This window comes from Lactuca saligna, chromosome 3 (genome assembly GCF_052625555.1).
Source record: "Lactuca saligna cultivar CGN05327 chromosome 3, ASM5262555v1, whole genome shotgun sequence".
Classification (NCBI taxonomy): domain Eukaryota; kingdom Viridiplantae; phylum Streptophyta; class Magnoliopsida; order Asterales; family Asteraceae; genus Lactuca; species Lactuca saligna.
In genome coordinates this window covers 192,095,028-192,114,399 of record NC_136419.1, presented here as the reverse complement: position 1 = coordinate 192,114,399, position 19,372 = coordinate 192,095,028, and the positions used below count along the sequence as shown (strand labels likewise).

Genomic DNA, 19,372 nt, shown 5'->3' with positions numbered 1-19,372 from the left:
ATAGAAGAGAGCGAAAAATGTTATCATATCTCACGAAGGATGTCTTTCTTCCAACATGTCTTTGTTGTTCAACTTGTAACTTATTCGTATGCGCATAATGATTGCTTTCTGCCATAACAATCAACATTCATCATGTAAACGATATTTTAAAAAAAGCACACAAACATTTCATTCCATGATGATTTATTTATAGTTACCTTGCCATGTTGAGTGTTGGTAACTCGTAATTTTTGTGTTATTGAGCCATTACCATTTGCAGGAAGAGAGTTACTGCTAGCAGGTTCCAAATGCAACTGAAGAATTTAAAAAAATAACTTTTTTTTACCAAAGTTTATTATACAATAATAAATAAATAAACATACTAGGTGGTGGAGGGGTAGGACCAAATATGTCTAATAAATCCATTATAGGTGAAGGTGATGAAAGGCTGCCTAATGGAGGAACTGAAGTTTTCATATTATTAGTGTTATCTTGATTTATTGATAATATATCATCATGTGGTGTACATGAACCATTTTGATGAGTAGCTGAATAAACATACCTTTGGGTTCCGGGTTTCAGTTCAAATAAAAAAGACTTCACCAACCCGTGACCCAACAATTGTGAGATTAAGTCTTTGACAAATCTTTATGTATATTACACTAAGTCAAATTAAGTCATACATCAGAAACTAAGACAACAGTTGTAATTTTGAGTAACTTTTACATGTTTTTATGTGAACAAGGGTGCATTCCATTAAATTAGTGGTGTTTCATATGAACCTTGATAAAACTTCATACAATGATCATAAAAGGTAATGATTTGGTTGTATTAATTATCTAGTTGAGCAAACTGTACAATGTTAAGGGGCACTACTTTTCAAGTAATGCAGAGGATAGTCAACATGCTGGTGGCATTATAGATGTACCTTTAGCACAAACTGGTGAAGATATTGCAGAATGAGGACTCCTCAAATGGTTTGTCCAAGATTATGCATGCTCCTGGTGACATTATAAAGGTAAAACACCTGTAGTAGTATTAACAATTTCCATATATATGGTAAAGTTATTTTGATTTGACTTTGATTTCAGGTTGGAGAAACTCTATTACAGTTGGAGGTTGATGATTTTGCAGTTCCATTTAATGATTCTGATGCATCCGTAGTTTCTGATGGGTCAAAGTCTGATGAACACAAGCTAGAGCTTAGAAAGAGTCATGCAAATGACAATTTATCCACCCCTGCTGTTAGAAGTCTTGCAAAGCAACATGGTATTGATTTAGCTTATGTTACTGGAAGTGGTAAACATGTAAGAATATTGAAAGAAGATGTTCTAAAATATGGTGTAGAAAAAGGAATTATTGATGACAAACCTGCTTGTAATCCTACTTCTATCGAACCCATGTTTGGACCTGAAGAACAACTTCAAGAGACGGCTGAATCACTTTATCATGATAAGATATTCTCTCAAAGGTATTATTATTATTATATAAACAATAAAAAATTTCATGAATTTGATTGAAGTAAACATGTTATTAAAGTTGTCAAGTTCTTTGTTGTTAGGGCTTATCAGCGTGCAATGGTTAGGTCAATGACTACAGCTGCTAGTGTTCCTCATTTTCATTATGTGGAAGAAATAAATTGTGATGGGCTTATGAAACTTAAATCAGCTTTCCAGAAAGAGAATACTGATCCAGATATTAAATTCACATTCCTTCCCATGTTAATAAAGTCATTATCCTCTGTTCATTTATGTTGTAACCTCATATTTTAAAACTCATAAATAATCACATGATATAACCTTTTAGATATAACCTTTTAGGCATAAATAAATAAGCACCTTTATAAACAAAGCTGATGCTGGTAACCGAACCCAGCCTTTGGAGGAATTATAGCAGGTGAGGCCGGCCCGTAAATGTGAAACTATTCATAAAATGAAGAATAAAAATGTGAAACTTACTACAAGCATCATGAGTACAAATCCGGTCAAGGCCATTACAACTCCTGTAAATCAGTTCAAGATTACCAATTAACAATTAATATTAAGTGTTGTTTGTATAAAAAAAGTATATAAATTACATTTTGGTTCTTGTGTATAGCTGATTTTTTTCAATTCTAGTCCCAACATGTTTTCTTTTGTATTTTTGGTCCTAATTTTTAGGTTTTTAGTTTATGTTCCAACTAAAATGACTAAAATTTTGGGACCAAAAGTAGTCATTTAGTTGGTATAGGGACCGAAAAATGTTACAAGAAACCTCAAGTAAGACACAAAATTACATTAAAAAAAAAAAGAAACAACTTTAATTAAGGACGAAAAATGTGATTTAGTTTTAATAAAAAACAGTCCGTCACCAAAATATGGAACTGTTAAAACTACAAGTAGTGTGAAGAACACCAAAATAGAATCACAGTTGCCAATGTTACAACTCCAAAAGTTGCTCAAAAAAACCTCTGGAATTAGTCCCTTTATTTGAGTCAGGGGTAAAAAAGTAAAATTACTGAAGGATATAGAAATTAGAACCTGAAATATAGGAGAGTAACTGAGGTTTCTCAGCCAAACTGTTGGAAGGATAACAAGGGTGGATATAATGGCACATAAGTAATGAGAAAGCAAAGAAGCTACCTTATAAATGGAGTCCGATTACTAAAATCCCACCGAACAACATTACACCATTGGTTAAGTTTCTAGGGCAAGTCATGGTGTCCCCTGATCATTTTGTGAAATATGGATACATCACAGTTTCACTTGTTGGTCTAATTGCAATTGGAACTTCCAATTCATAATCCCCCGATCTCGTCAACCATGTAACCTGAAAGGGGAATAAGGAGGGCATTCATGTCTTCAAGAGAATAAACAACATGAGATAATGTATCAATGATGCATGTTTTAGTCCTTCCACCAGATGAATCACGAAGAAGACTAGTTAATTTGCTATCCCTGGATTACCTAAATGATAAAACCTAAAAATCAAAATCTTGAACCCATGAATGTTAAGTGTAAATTCTGTATTTAGATGAACAAACACAAGAACATAATCAAAATCTGAGACCTGTAGACATCAAAATGATTATGCACCAAAAATCCACGTGACCACCAAAGCTTAGAGTTATAACTAAGTATGTATGTCTTATGGAAAAGGAGGTACCTGGTGAGGTTTAACAGACGATAATGGAGTACCTGGTTAAGTTTCTAGGGGGAAATCAAAGCCTCTCTGATACCATGATAAAAAGTGTATTTTTGTATTTCATTTCTCATCAATTCATAACAGAAAGGAAATACTTTATAAAGGAGCATAAGAAGCTAAAAAAGGACAGAGGCTAATCTACTCCTATAATCAAGGAATTTACATAAAAGAATTTATTCCTAAAATACCCTCATGACAGCTCATGCCAACATGTGTGTGGTGTGGTGGGTTGCTTCATCTTCAACAGAGCAGCCAAATGTCGGACAACCACCATTTGAAACTTTCCCTGCATTTGTCCTATCGTGAGAGCCCTGGTACAAAAAATTACCATATTACCCTTCCACCAAGAAATAATATTGACTTTTTATTTAAAAATTATTATATATTATATTGTGAGGGCCCTGGTGCAGTCATATTCTTAATTAAATTTTAAACATCATTTATCCAAACAACATCGAATGGGAAGAAAAAGAAAGAACATGTCAAGTCTATCTGTTCCAGCCAACAGCAACAGCTTTGGGACATATTCTTAATTAAATTTGAAACTGCTTTTGTTAGCGATTCTGTCTGATACAAGTTTTTTGTTGAATAGAAAAATGTGTTGCATTTATGTTTTATAAACTTATGGTGTATTATGAGTTTTGGTACAATATAGGGGCATTATTATATGGCATGAAAAAAACTATGGAGTGGCACTGGAAATCAACATAGTATAAAATTTGCATGAACAGGTAAACTTTATTTGTTGAGTACCTTGTCACCAATCCGGATGTAGAACAAAATTTTTGTAAAATGAGCTTCTCTAACTTCACTTTCTCCTAAATTTTTCTTCAGCATCCACGGTTCTAAATAAAACAAGAACAAAAAAAAGATGGTGAGACAAGCCAAACCAATCTATCACTCACTTTTGATTTGCATTTTCTTTAATAGCAAACTGGAAGCCATGGAATTTGAGGTCCTGAACATAGATTCCATTAACTTTCTTACGATGGAACATGGAAGCACCTATACAATGTTACATTGCAATACAAAAGCCCAAACTCCAACAGCTTGTATTATGATCTTAAGTTCATGGTTCGATGGATTAGAGTTAGACTTGTTCAATTCAAACCTATTCAAGCATAACTATTGCAACATTTTCATGTAGGTATCGGTGGTTATATAAAAAAATGCCAATGTCATTCAGTAACTGCAACACCCGAAAAATACAACCAATTTAAAATTTTCAAAACAACCTGATTTCCATTAAAATGTTTACAAAAAGGTTTTCAATACAAGTCATTTGAGTATTCCCAGAATCACATTGCTACAAAATCATGAGGGGCGGTACGATCGCGCCTTCGCCTTGCCACAGTCTCCTGAAGAACTTGAAAAACATTAAACCACAACTGTAAGCCCGAAAGCTTAGTGAGATACCCCCAAAATACCAACCACGTATACGCCCTTCCAGGCTGCGACCTTCCGGTCCAAAACATACATAACATAACAAAACATAGAACAACCATGCATATCGGGTCTACCGTGTGACTGGTCCGGCGTATCGGGCCTTCAGTCCAATGGATCCATACTCCGGGTCTAGTCATGTCCTTCGAGTCTGCAGTGGGGTTGGTCCGCCCGCATCGGGCCTTCAACCCACCTGGTCCACTCTCTGAGTCTACAGTGTGACTGGTCCGCCCGCATCGGGCCTTCAGTTGGCCTGGTCCACTCTCCGAGCCTCGGCACGTCTGGTCCGCCCTCGTGGGGCCTACAGCCTATCCGGACCGCTCGCTGGGCCTTCGGAACAACCGGTCCGCCCTGGGTATCTTGGCCTACAGCACAAAGCAGGACCCGCCTCAACCCATCTCCAGTCCAAACAACCATGTGCACAAAACATACATTCATATAACAGTCATAGTCAGCAAACCGAGCAAGCAGATCACATAGCATATCATTACCCTAACCGGGTTACCGACCTAACCGGTCACTAGCATAGCATCACTCTGTATATCGGGAAAACTGGCCTTAGCAAGGCCTCCTAGCATGTACCATCCTAGCTACCAGGATGCAGACACATCAAACAATAACATAATAACCATAACCGAATCTCAATACAATAAAGGGCCGGCCTTGGTGCCTTAGACCCTGTTGATATAGTGAGGATAACTCACCTCGAAACTGTCGGCTGAAAAGATAAGATCCCGCTGCTCCGAACTCTGACACGAACTCCTTCACTAAACATCAAAACATACAACTCAATAAATACCCTTAATTACCAAAATACCCCTGGAAGACAACTGGTCAACCTTGGACGAGTCAAAGTCAACCCCTGACTGACCCTACTCGCCGAGTCATCCCGATGACTCGCCGAGTCCAACAACTCTGAGTCCACTCGCACCCAACTCACCGAGTCATCCCTTGACTCGCCGATTCATCGACTCAACCAGAAATATTAGGACTTCCTCGACAAGACTCGCCGAGTCCAAATGGACTCGTCGAGTCCAAGGCCATCTTCAACCTACTCGCCGAGTTGTTCTTCCAACTCGTCGAGTCCCAGGCCATCTTCAAGCAACTCGTCGAGTCCACCCATGTGACTCGTCGAGTACCACCGTTCTGAATCCATACAGAAGCATCTCAGGCCATGCAATTGATCCAAAACATAGAGATCTAAGCCATTCCAAGACATATGTGAATCTAACGAGATCTAAGCCATTTTCACCTTAAAACCAAGGTTTGGGACATGGTGGCTTCACTAAGCACTCAAACACAGGAACTTTAATGCACTCTAGGCCTTCAATATTCCAGATCTGAGGTAGCAACCTCAGATCTATCCTCCAAACTCCAAAACATTCCAAGACATACTCCCCACAAACCCCAAAATGATGAAACTAGGAATGCACAGCCTAAGGACGAAGATATTACCTCCAAAAGATGCCGCAATAGCAGCCAAACTCGAATCCAAGCAAAGCCCTTTGATCCAAGCCACTTCTCCTTCAAGATCTCTTCAAACAACACCTCTCCAAGCTCTAATTTGCTCCACAAATGATCTCTCCACGTATTTAGGGTTTCTGGAACTCAAGGGGGGAATAAGGGAGGCTGTGGAGGAGTATAATGCTCTTTATATAGGGCTCAACCCCGGAATTTAGGGTTTTCTCCATACAACACCTACTCGCCGAGTCCATCCCATGGACTCGCCGAGTAGGCCACTAGACACGCGACCATGACCGCGACCTGACTCGCCGAGTCATCCATGGACTCGCCGAGTCATCCTCTAAAACTTACACTTTCAGCCCTTCAACTCTACTCTTGCGATTCGGGGATGTTACAATTCTCCCCCACTTAAATTAGGCTTCATCCTCGAAGCCTTCGACATCACGTCTTCAAATTATTTCCCACGACGCACCACTTGGCCTTGACCGAACCAGGTCCCTCAAGGTACAACCATAGAACCAGAAGCTCACTCTCTCCTTCCATACGGTGTCCCCACCACTTACTCAAACCGGGCACCAACTGTACCCTCCGATAACCACACTCAACAACCGAGATTTACCCATGATGCCTTACTGCTCCAATTCTCATCCTTCACTTGACTCATATGGCTATAAAGCCACGGACCATCGGATTCCCGATCCGAATTCCACTCTATCCATCCCATGACGACCGAAAGACCCATTCTTCCATTTCGGAGCAACTCCCCCGAGTTCTCCTCTCGCAATCACACACACATGCTGATCTTGCTCTAGCACCCTCAGGTTGGAAAAACTGATACACTGATGATATCCTCGAACATCCTTCCAGGATGAACCGCTAAAACGTAGCCAAAACCCTGATCAGAATCACACTGAGAGTCCAAGACTCTTTCTCTGTATCCCTTCCGAATCCCTCTCCCTGGCTCTACATCGCGGTATTCCCTCCGCGCCCAAAGCAACATATCAAGTCGAATGAGCTTTTATTCCACCGACGCAACACACTACTCAAGGACCATCGACGGACCACTCCAATCATAACTCTACACTGCCGCTTTCACTTCCGTGAATTCACACTCCCTTTTGGGATTTCATTCCTCCCTCTTTCCTTACCAAGGAACCGCTTGTCTGCCCAGTCACCATGACAGGCACCATGGTGCTCATCCCACGCTACATTACCTCCTTAAAGCGTACCCAACATCTATGCATCACCACTACTCTAACTCTCATCACAGGGACTCTCAAGCCCATGCACTACCTTCACTGCTCAAGATTGCTACCCGGGGCCAGACCTCCCAATGTAATCACACTGCAACATACGCAACCCATAACCTTAATCCGATCCAACAATACTCACAGAGTCTTCAGCATGACTGGACCGCCTCCCCAGGCCTTCAGTCAATCTGGACCACTCTCAGAACCTTCAGCCAATCTGACTGGACCGTCCTCCGGGCCTTCGGTCTGACTGGTACGCCCACCGGCTTACAGTCTATCCGGACCGCTCAACTAGCATTCATCACTCCGAACCATCCCTTCGGGAAATCCTCCCGCACATACCGTTCTAGCCCTCTAGGGGTTCCGAACTCTATCTCCATCATACATGCTCGAACCCGTCCTGCTCCCATGCCTTCCTCAATCAACTGCTCTAGGTCTGTATTTCGCCCCGCACGCCTGTTACTCACTCATACGAGCCTGCTCTCGACTAATAGAAATACCGCTGAATTTCCCAAGCAGCTAAACAACCTCTCAGGCCCAACGATCATCCGGAGAATTTCCAATTCTCCCCCACTTAAGACACTGACAGTTAGTCACCGGTCGCCATCACCGATCTCCCCAAGCAACCTTGCAGGAATCGACACATGCACTCAAAATGTTTTTCACCAACACCAACAACTTTCATACAATCATGTTCCCATGCTGCACAACCTGCTCGAAAGGAACCCAATCTTCAACTATCAATTCCTCAGACTACAGAATCTAACTGGCCTTCAAACCAGCGCCGCATCCGTCACCAATCCTCACAAAGATAATCATTGATAGCTCGAAGTACAAATCCATAACCATAACGATCCTTCAGGGAACAAAAGATACTAAAACGAAATCTCGATCACAACTTGCCAAACCCTCAAGGAACAACGGATACCACACGAAAACCCAAAACGCAATTCAACGAAATCAACAGATAACAATACTCCGCAACAATCATAAATAATCAAAACATCAGAAAGAAACATACCCGCAACAGCAAGCTAAAAAGCACAACCCTAAGCCCTTGGGGGCTCCGCTCCACCCTGACCTCCACCTGTGATCCTCAACGCAGCCGGTGCTGGAGCCTGCACCGGTTCTGCAGCAAGCCGTGGACAGTTGACCTTCAAATGTCCAACCTGATGACAATGATAGCATATCCTCAAATCCCGAATCGGCACTGACTGCCGACAATCCCTCGCATAGTGTCCCTCTTTTCCGCACTTGCGGCATGCTCCACCGGGCCGACAAACCCCGACGTGACCCCTTCCACACTTTCCACAGATGTGGCCACCCTGATCTCCCATCCTGGAATCTGTCACACCCCAAAACCACGAACGGCGGAAACGTTCTGGGGCGGAGGACGTCATGTATGCATCACAACAATTGTAAAGTAGTAAACAAGCAACAACATCATCCATTGCATCAATAGTAAAATTTTAATTACAAGTGTTTTCTTTCATTGTACAAGATATGATAATAACTTATCAAAATAAAAGATGAGTCTTAAGTGCTCCATCTTCTCTAAACCTTGTATCGACACCTGTTTATTTGTAACCTGAGAATACAAGTTATTTTGAAAGAGTAGATCAGCATTTAAGCTGGTGAGTTCATAAGTATTTAATGTCATTACTTTGATTAGTTGATATGAAAGACTGGTAAATGAATGATGAAACATTTAGTATAAGTATGAAAAGCTCTAGAAAATCCCATATTTCCTACTAGTATAAAAGTAGTCTTCTACCATGACTCGAATGTTTTGAAACCAGTCTTTTACCTAGACCTGACTGTTTTGACAGTACGTATCTCTTGAAAATGTGATGGTTTTTCCTTGTTTAACTCTTATTAGTAGCCCCTTAAGTATACCTGAAATGGTATCAACTTAGAACATCCGTAGACTGCTCATTTACCTCTGTTGCTAACAGCCGGGTGTAGGAATAGTTAGTCCCTTATGTATACCCACGATGGTATCAACCTAGAACATCCGTAGATTGTTCATTTACCTCTGTAGCTAGCAGTGGTTGTCGGAATGGTTAGTCCCTCAAAGTATGATGTGGTACTAGGAGATAAAAGTCCCAGTCTACCTCGTCGATGATGTGATTGAATCACAAGGTAAAGATAGAAAGGCGAACAATATAACCATATCTAGACATATAACATGTAATATTAAATTTCCATATAATGTCTATGTAAAAGTATTCATGTATAAGTATTCATGTATAAGTATTCAAGTAAGAGTATTCCTTCATATAACATGTAGTCTGGACTCATGAATGAACTGACTCTGGTGTAATTTCTTATAGTAGTGAAAATGTTTTGTTTACTCTAAACTATTCCTATAATAGTTTACTAGAATGTAATTGATGAGTGACCAAGTAGGTTTATACACCATTGATATCTATTTGTATCGTAACTAAATTACTGAGGGGACATTTATGACCATATATGTATACATGATATATAACTAATATTTAAACGACTTTCGGACGAATACCCAATATCCCACCAGACCACATCTCAAGGCGCGAAAAGGAAATAGGGTGGATAGCCTTTCTAAGTCTTTTAAACATTTCTTATATAACTATACATATAGAGGCATGCAATTTATAATATAAAAGCATAAAGAAGTTTTGTAAAACCGTTGAAAAGTCTAATAAAGATTTGTGACTTGATGTCAGTTTATAAAATGATTGAAAGTATTTTGTTTGATAAGACAGTTTAAGTACACGTAAAACCATTGTTTGAAAACACCTTTGTAACCGATTTTGAAAGGAAGCTTACAGTATGTAAGACAGTTTGATAACGAGCTTTAATCATGTAAAAACGTTTAAGAAAGTCATTTAAAGTAATATGTTTAGTGAAACTGTTGAACTTGTAGTGAATCTATTTGTATACTAGTTATAAATCACATATGATTGATTTATTAACAAGAAGTATCCCAAAATATTGATGTTTTTCGTACCGAACTAATCGTATGTTTGTAGTACTAAAATAATCGTATGTTTGTAGTACCAAAGGTGGACACATATACATACAGTATAAGCGGAGTGTTTGATTTATATATAAATAACAACACTTTTCAATTTCCGAAAGATATGATATTATCGTGATGCATTTTGCACACAAAAGTTTCTTTATAATGATTATAAATGACATATGATTCCGTTGATAAAAAGTATAAAACGAAACTTCAAATAACATACGATAATCATCGTGTGTTTTACTTGTATTCCCCCCCCCCTTAAAAGCATATAAAAATATTCATAAAACATTTAAAAGTGTGGATTATAGGGGTATGAACTCACCTGATTGATTGAAGAATGCGTGACGAAAACCGAGCAGAACTTCTACTCGAGAAAGCGGATCTCTCGAGATTCTCGGGAAATCTCGGGAGTCTCGGGAGTGTAAAACTTTCTTCCCACCTTGGATATGAAAGCCGGGCCTTTGGGATGATTCCGAGGGTTGAAACGCAGAGCTTCGGCGCGAGAAAGGAAGGAAATTAGCAATTTTGGCCGGCACCCTCGCATGCTATTTATAGGGGTCTGAGGGGGTTGCGTTACGCGGGGCGTACTAGAGTACGCGCTGCGTACTCATGCGTCATGCATGAGCGCATCCTCGGTCGAAGCATTGGAGCGACGTGGACGAACCGGAGCCTAGCATCCGAGTACGCTGGGCGTACGACGGTACGCTGGTCGTACGAGGGATCGGACCGGTGACTCCTCCTTCGGATAATACCGGGATTTAATTTAATTTATATTTAAATTAATTAACAAACTTCAAAAATTCATATCTTTCTCATACGAACTCTGTTTTTGACGTTCTTTATATCCACGCGAAGGTGAGACTACGATCTACAACTTTCGTTTAGACTCTGTCGGCTAGTTTTGAATTTATTTTTAATATTATATTTTTAATAGGTCGGGACAGGAAAAGTCCGTTAAAGTTCCATAACTTCTTCATCCGACGTCCGTTTTCGTCAGACTTTTTACCGTTGCGCTAGTATTGTTGAGCCCTTCGATTATCATTTAGATTGTGTCGGCTAAAAGTCTCTCGATCTCTATTTCGAGTTTTTAGCTGTCTACTGCTATATTTGTAACTTAGAAAAATCACCACTTCCTCATACGAAGTCAGATTTGGACGTTCTTTTTATGTACGTTTACGGTTTGATGATATCTAAAACTTTCATTTAGATACCTAAGGCCAAAAACTATTGTATTGAAACTTCGCATTTTACATTTATCAGTATTGCCGGTTTTGCCGAGAATCTTCGATTGGCCATAACTTCTTCGTTATAACTCGGATTTTTGGGTTCTTTATATGTATGAAAACCTTGACACGATTCCTACTACTTTATTTAACCCAAATAAGATTTTTGGAAAGTTAAATTTTGACCTAAATTTGACTTGCGTTCCATTATATTGCCTCGAAATATCGAGTTGTCACATCATCCCCCTGTTAGAGGGAATTTCGTCCCGAAATTAGAGTTTAAGCAGAATTGATACTACGCTACGGATTGAAGTTTAATTTGATCTTTCTGTTCCTTAGTGAATTCAAATCCTCGCATGGCCTTCCAGTGAACATTTCACTATCGGGGAACGACTTTGTTTCTTTCGTTTTCCTTACTAGTGTTATAACTCTTCTTGGTCGAATGTATGTTGGATGTTTTGTGGACTGTGAAATTAGTACACCTTGTACCCTACAAGTAGTGCCTCCAGATCTTCAGAGTGATTATCATTGCTCCTGACTCAAGATCATGTGTTGTATAGTTAACTCCCTGTGTCTTAAGTTGTCTTGAGGTATAGGCAGTGACCTTTCCTCTTGTATAAGAACAAAACCAATTCATACTGATTATGAAGTCAAAACCTTGTGGTTGATTAGGTGACGTGAAGATCTAAACTAAAGTATGATTGCTCATGACTTAAGGAAAAATGGTAGGTACTTTTGTTCTATCTGACTTTCTTGTCCCAATTGACAGAAAGGGCACGCATTGGGCTTCTAAGTTTACTCGCATGGCAGCATGATCACTCGTAGTCTTCTTAAGTAGTCTCCATCTTGAAGTTCATCTTAGAACTCATACCTGGTTCATCAATTTCAGTTTCGCGTATACGAGTTGTATATAATTAAGATTGAAAAGGTAGTCGAATAAATGATTCTTCTTTAAGCTCACATCCCAACGAGGAAAAGAAGTTAGAGTGGAATCATCAATTCTAAACCTGTAGAACCTTGATTATATACTACCCCTATGTATACATTCTTCAACAATAGATCAACCGTATGGGTCTTTGGATTGAACTTGACGTGCTGTACGAGTGGTACTTCGGGGCGGTTTGTTGAATTTTTCTTCGGAAAGGATGAGAAACAATAAGTGCTCTATGCATGAGTACTTTGGTATTCTGGAACGACGGCTTTGCTAGAAAGAAAATTTCGGAGGAAGAGATGTACGTATGAAGCTGTTTTTGTGAGGATCAAATTGAATCAAGTCATATGATAATGTTAGGATCATAAGGAAACTTAAAGACATTAGATTTGAACGTAAGATGTTTACAGACAAAACACAACCATGCAACCATCAACAGAGTTACAGCACTTTAGACTACTATAAGACTATTGCTGCGAATAAGGTATACTACAAAAGACAAGTATACGCAGGACGAGAATTCCTATACAGACAGGATCTCGCAAAAGATAAGACTCTAGTTGCACTAGTTCTAGTTGGTTTATAAAAGCATAGATATTACTAACGGTTGGAAGTGAACCTATACTATAGTAGGGTCCTTTGTTGTCTCTTTCCATAATGAGGTCACACTCCTCCGGATTCACCATCATTCTCCTCTGTTGGACAGTCCCTCTTGAAGTGTCCTATTACGCCACATAGATGGCATATTCGAGAGATTTCGACATTGGTGGTTGAAGTAATGTGTTGGATCCGAGTCCATCAGCAATTTGTAGTATGTCCGTTCTTGTTGCATTTAAAGCAATGTAACGGACGACAACTACCTAGATGATGGAAGCCGCACTTATTGCATTCTGGTAGTGTTTCCGGCATACTGCCTAGCTGGTGTAGGGACAATTGGGATATTAGAAGAGATGGTAGTAGGATGTACAGATGTCGTGGCTGCGAAGGTTGCCACATGTTGTCGTCTTTTGCTCATCCCTTGGGGTGATTTTCCTTTAGACTTAGCCCAGAACTTTCGTTTGCTATTCTTGGGCTTGGGATTCGGGGTGTCGTGGTAGTTTGTTTCTTGTTGAGGTACTTGACTGTTACTTGGATTGGAATTATTGTTAACGATCCCGCTAACATTCGCGTTGTTAGCGTTGAGGAGGGTCAGAACAGCTGACACGGCAGCCGAGACTGCAGCTTGAAAGGTAGCTGCATCAATCTGAAGAGTTGGTGTTTGGTAGATGGGTTGATCGTTTTTCTTCGGCGACATGATTCTGTTATATGAAAAGAAAAATGAATTTATGAGCGAGTATGGTTGAACCTAGACGTACTTCGATCGTTCATGTAAATAATAGAAGTATGTTCTTGAAGGATTGACCTACATCCCTATGATGCAGTCCTAGTGCTGGATGGAAGTGTGTGTATAAAGGATTGACCTGATTTCCATTAAAATGTTTACAAAAAGGTTTTCAATACAAGTCATTTGAGTATTTCCAGAATCACATTGCTACAAAATCATGAGGGGCGGTACGATCGCGCCTTCGCCTTGCCACAGTCTCCTGAAGAACCTGAAAAACATTAAACCACAACTGTAAGCCCGAAAGCTTAGTGAGATACCCCCAAAATACCAACCACGTATACGCCCTTCCAGGCTGCGACCTTCCGGTCCAAAACATACAAAACATACATAACATAACAGAAAATAGAACAACCATGCATATCGGGTCTACCGTGTGACTGGTCCGGCGTATCGGGCCTTCAGTCCAATGGATCCATACTCCGGGTCTAGTAATGTCCTTCGAGTCTGCAGTGGGGTTGGTCCGCCCGCATCGGGCCTTCAACCCACCTGGTCCACTCTCTGAGTCTACAGTGTGACTGGTCCGCCCGCATCGGTCCTTCAGTCGGCCTGGTCCACTCTCCGAGCCTCGGCACGTCTGGTCCGCCCTCGTGGGGCCTACAGCCTATCCGGACCGCTCGTTGGGCCTTCGGAACAACCGGTCCACCCTGGGTATCTTGGCCTACAGCACAAAGCAGGACCCGCCTCAACCCATCTCCAGTCCAAACAACCATGTGCACAAAACATACATTCATATAACAGTCATAGTCAGCAAACCGAGCAAGCAGATCACATAGCATATCATTACCCTAACCGGGTTACCGACCTAACCGGTCACTAGCATAGCATCACTCTGTATATCGGGAAAACTGGCCTTAGCAAGGCCTCCTAGCATGTACCATCCTAGCTACCAGGATGCAGACACATCAAACAATAACATAATAACCATAACCGAATCTCAATACAATAAAGGGCCAGCCTTGGTGCCTTAGACCCTGTTGATATAGTGAGGATAACTCACCTCGAAACTGCCGGCTGGAAAGATAAGATCCCACTGCTCCGAACTCTGACACGAACTCCTTCACTAAACATCAAAACATACAACTCAATAAATACCCTTAATTACCAAAATACCCCTGGAAGACAACTGGTCAACCTTGGACGAGTCAAAGTCAACCCCTGACTGACCCTACTCGCCGAGTCATCCCGATGACTCGCCGAGTCCAACAACTCTGAGTCCACTCGCACCCAACTCACCGAGTCATCCCTTGACTCGCCGATTCATCGACTCAACCAGAAATATTAGGACTTCCTCGACAAGACTCGCCGAGTCCAAATGGACTCGTCGAGTCCAAGGCCATCTTCAACCTACTCGCCGAGTTGTTCTTCCAACTCGTCGAGTCCCAGGCCATCTTCAAGCAACTCGTCGAGTCCACCCATGTGACTCGTCGAGTACCACCGTTCTGAATCCATACAGAAGCATCTCAGGCCATGCAATTGATCTAAAACAAAGATCCAACCTCCTACAATCCGTCCATCACGTAAAGTGGCAAACTTTACGTGAATCTAACGAGATCTAAGCCATTTTCACCTTAAAACCAAGGTTTGGGACATGGTGGCTTCACTAAGCACTCAAACACAGGAACTTTAATGCACTCTAGGCCTTCAATATTCCAGATCTGAGGTAGCAACCTCAGATCTATCCTCCAAACTCCAAAACATTCCAAGACATACTCCCCACAAACCCCAAAATGATGAAACTAGGAATGCACAGCCTAAGGACGAAGATATTACCTCCAAAAGATGCCTCAATAGCAGCCAAACTCGAATCCAAGCAAAGCCCTTTGATCCAAGCCACTTCTCCTTCAAGATCTCTTCAAACAACACCTCTCCAAGCTCTAATTTGCTCCACAAATGATCTCTCCACGTATTTAGGGTTTCTGGAACTCAAGGGGGGAATAAGGGAGGCTGTGGAGGAGTATAATGCTCTTTATATAGGGCTCAACCCCGGAATTTAGGGTTTTCTCCATACAGCACCTACTCGCCGAGTCCATCCCATGGACTCGCCGAGTAGGCCACTAGACACGCGACCATGACCGCGACCTGACTCGCCGAGTCATCCATGGATTCGCCGAGTCATCCATGGATTCGCCGAGTCATCCTCTAAAACTTACACTTTCAGCCCTTCAACTCTACTCTTGCGATTCGGGGATGTTACAGTAACAGATTCAATAACAAATCCATGTAAAATGCAGATGGATTAAACATACGAAAAAAATTTGTTGCAGAAATAAGAACATCTACCTTCAAATTTGAGGCCGTTAAATCTATGTACATATATATTTATGAAAATAAGAATGGATTAGTAGTGAGATGCAATGAAACATAGCTTACTTTTCATCAAGCTTCTTGAGCTCTTCGGCAATCCAAGACCTTCTAGTCGAGTTCCAGCACGGAATTCACGGCTAGGGTTTCGTACAGCGGCGCCATGTCTTCAAAATCAAAAATCCACACAACATGAACAAAAATTAATGAAAGTTCATAAAAAATCTATGAGATCCAATCAGTTAATGAGTGGAGATGATTACCATCGGATGTCTTGTCATTCATGGCTGGATTTTCTTCCGGAGCGATGATGACGGTGGCTACGTAATAGGAAAGTGCAACTTGTGATCATTGGGTCACGATCTCCACAACATCGTGTTCTTCCCCCTTGAAGTACAACAACGATAATGGTGCCCTAGGGATCCCGATGTCAATTTTATCAATCTGATCAGAGAACTCTGTATTTGTCTCCCTTAGATCTGCCAAAACCCTTTAGTTTAGTGAGCAATGGAGTAGACCGTTGGGGTTGATCACCAGAGGAAATGTCGATGTCTGTAGTAGACCAATGGCATAACTCCGATTTAACCTCCTATTGGTGTAGCTTTCCTTGAGATTCTTGGGATCACTGTATCATCTTCTCAACAGATTGAGGCATATCATTGAGTAGCTCTTTCATGGCTCTCGAGAGGTCCTTCATCTGTTTATCTTGAGGAATTGAAGATTGAGAGAAGTAAATGGAGGGTATATGAACTGAAACCCTATTTCCAACAATAGTCGTTGTTCCAACAACTATACCCCTTTGATTTCAATTTCATGGTCTGGTGGCCAAAAAACCTTGGATTTCACTAAAAACAGGAACCGATTGAAGGTTTTTTTTGGTATTTGATTGTGTGTGTGTGTGTGAGAGAGAGAGAGAGAGAGAATAACGATTGAAAGAAGGTAGAGGAGAACATGGCGGCTTTTCAAAATTTTGGAATTTCATTTCCCCCGCGAGCTTCTAAAACGCGTGTTTATGAAAAAAAAATATAAAGCGACGTGCGCACACTCCAAAAATATCAAAGGGAGGAAGAGTTACAGCCGCATAATGAGGTCTAGGGTTTACAGAGAAAAGGAGAAGCAGAGAGCGAAGGTTGTTGGCTGGTGGAGAGGATGAATTCATTATTCCTTCCCCAACAGAAACAACTTGATAGAACGAAACCTGCAAATGAGGTATAGGGTTTACATGGAATCCATAAAAGATGGATGAAATGCGGGGTTTTTAATTTTTTAGGATTTCATTCCCCCCCCCCCCCCCCCCCCCCCCGCTATTAAAGGATGGAACGCGCGTTTCCGTTAAAATTTATAAAGCGACATCCTTAGATGACACACATGTGCCCTCCGTGTTTTTGATTTTTTTTCTTTAAGACACTAGTCTAAGGGCGCGCAATAATGCATAACCTAAATGCTTAAATTTTTTGAAGAGACGACACCATTTTAAAGTCACTCCCTTTTGCGTAACATAAATCACTGAGCGTCGTGGATTGCGCGTCGTAAAAGGCTATTTTTCTAGTAGTGCATGGAAACAATTGTCTAGCATTTGGTTTCTCGATTTAAGATTTATTTGACATAGAACTTAATCAAACACATCAATTTAGTTCTGACCGGGCCCGACACATAAGTCAAATCAAATCATCAAGTGGCCGAGATATCGCTTTTATCTTCTTAGGATAAAAGTAACAGATAAACTTCGACTTATATGCATTTACTTATTCATTAGTCAACTATACACAACAATGCGTTTTATAACATCAAGTTACTGATGCGGTTTCGCACCATCAATGTACAACCAATTAACAAATAACAAACCATATATCTAGGTTTCAAGACCATATGATATTATCGTCTAGCGATCACCCTTTTGTCATATTCCATAAGGTGATTCCAGTAAGCGCGGGTTTGTTCCAATGCTCAAAACTAGTTCATAAGCACTCATGAACGTTGTAGCAACCTTTTGCTATGTCTAATACCATTTAGACAATCTACAAACCAATTCATGACAATCTTGATTCATACCTACTTCCAACATATGAACGATTGTGGACAATTCAAATAATTCGATTATTCTTAATAAACTCAATTATTCTGGAAGTCAAAACATGCAAAGTGAAACAATAGTTAAACAATTAACATAATACAGTAACATTACTCATAAATAATGCTCCTTTATTTAATCATCAAATGTTAATTACATTTATCTATTATACGTTTCTAATACTATCTAATCTATAATAATATCATCCTTCAGCCGAATGCTCCTAGCATGCTGCAAGTGCTTAACCCTGCTCAGTCCCTTCGTAAGCGGATCTGCTGGATTATCTTCTGATGATATCCTCTTCACCACGAGTTGTCCTTCTTCTACACGATGTCTTATAAAATGATATTTTCTGTCGATATGTCGAGATCTACGATGATCCCTTGGTTCCTTGGTCAAGGCAACCGCTCCTTCATTATCACAGAAAATCTCCAATGACTCCTTTATGGTAGGTACAACTCCAAGATCACCAATGAAGTTCTTTAACCATATTGCCTCTTTCGACGCTTCGCTCTCTACGATGTACTTTGATTCGCACATTGAATCAGCTACGGTTTCTTGTTTGGAACTCTTCCAAGTCACTGCTTCTCCATTCAGGGTAAAGACCCAGCCCGACTGCGAACGGTAGTTGTCCTTTTTGGTCTGAAAACTGTCGTCACTATACCATCGCACCTTCAAGTCATCACTCCCTCCGAGGACTAAAAACCATTCCTTGGTCCTCCGAAGGTACTTAAGGATATTCTTCACCGCAATCCAATGGGCTTTGCCAGGGTTCCCTTGATTTCTACTAACCATGCTTAAAGCAAAGGCTACATCAGGGTGAGTACAAGTCATAGCATACATGATTGAGCCAACTGTGGAAGCGTATGGTACTCGGCTCATTTCTGCTATCTCGGCTTCAGTACTCGGACTTTGAGTCTTACTCAACTTGGCATTATATTGTATCGGTAATTCTCCCTTCTTCGAGTTTTCCATACTAAAACGTTTTAGTACCTTATCTAAGTAAGTGTTCTGACTAAGTCCTATTAGTCTCTTACTTCGTTCTCTCACTATCCTTATTCCCAAAATATAGGAAGCCTCTCCGAGGTCCTTCATAGCGAAGCACTTCCCGAGCCAGGACTTAATCTCCT

General features: G+C 40.8%; 1 pseudogene; it reads left to right on the top strand.

The window, feature by feature from the left end:
* The first annotated feature begins 938 nt into the window (after nt 1–938).
* LOC145036282 (lipoamide acyltransferase component of branched-chain alpha-keto acid dehydrogenase complex, mitochondrial pseudogene) lies at nt 939–1,751 on the top strand (annotated as a pseudogene).
* The last annotated feature ends 17,621 nt before the right edge of the window (nt 1,752–19,372 follow it).